The sequence below is a fragment of the Sinocyclocheilus anshuiensis genome, unplaced genomic scaffold (assembly GCF_001515605.1).
Source record: "Sinocyclocheilus anshuiensis isolate Anshui unplaced genomic scaffold, SAMN03320099.WGS_v1.1 scaffold1082, whole genome shotgun sequence".
NCBI lineage: Eukaryota > Metazoa > Chordata > Actinopteri > Cypriniformes > Cyprinidae > Sinocyclocheilus > Sinocyclocheilus anshuiensis.
Window position 1 is genome coordinate 403,546 of NW_015542379.1, and position 997 is coordinate 404,542.

The window sequence follows — 997 nt, forward strand, 5'->3', positions numbered from 1 at the left end:
GAGCGGATCATAAAGTCAGCTAGTAATGCAGCTGTTTGTGTCTGTCAGTGTTAAAGACCACATGAAATCAAAACTGGACTCTTGTGGACTCTTTATTATTATTATTGTTATTATTTTTATTTTTATCGTCAATGTAAAAATGTGGAAATGTAAGATAAAATACAAACATAAAAAAAAAAAATTTAAATGTAAAAAAATTGGAAATATATAAATATGGAAATAAATACATTTTAATAAATAACTAAATATATAAATAAATGAAATAAACAATAAAGTTAAAATATTTTTTAAAAAGTGAAAAATAAATACAGAAAATAAATAATGATTAAAGGGAAAAAAAAGGATACAGAAATAAATTCAGGACTAAATTTAATTTAAAAAGCAATTGCATTCATTTTATTAAATCATATTTATTTATTTTCTCATGCAATTTACGCCTGTCATAGCACCTTTTGCAGTAACGCTGAGAATGTATTTGTGTTGTGCTAATATGAATTGAATTGTGCATTTTGACAAGTAGCGCAGTGTGAAATCAAGTTTGCGAGGCTGAAAGTGTTTGCATTCATATACTGTACTTTCATGAAGTTTGTGGCCTAAATCAGTATTGAGTCCTTTAGAAGCTTGTTTTGACATCACATATATTTGAACACTTAGAATGTCTGTGTGTTCACCGCACTGGAAAGGTCAAGATCCGGCCATAAATCATGAAACATTGACCCTTTTAAGATGATGAATTTCAGAGCAGCCAAACGTGGTGTGTGTGTGTGTGTGTTTATATATCTATGGTTTAGATATAAACCCTGTGTGTTTTCAGTTGTCCCCTCCATCAGTCACTCAGCTCCAGGTTAATCAGTCTCTCTCTCTGTTTTTCCCCACAGTGCCGTGATTGAAAGATCTGCCCTGCTGTTACACACACTCATCGTGGGATCTCGTGGGAACACACACACACACACACACACACACACACACACACACACACACAGATGTATTTATAGAG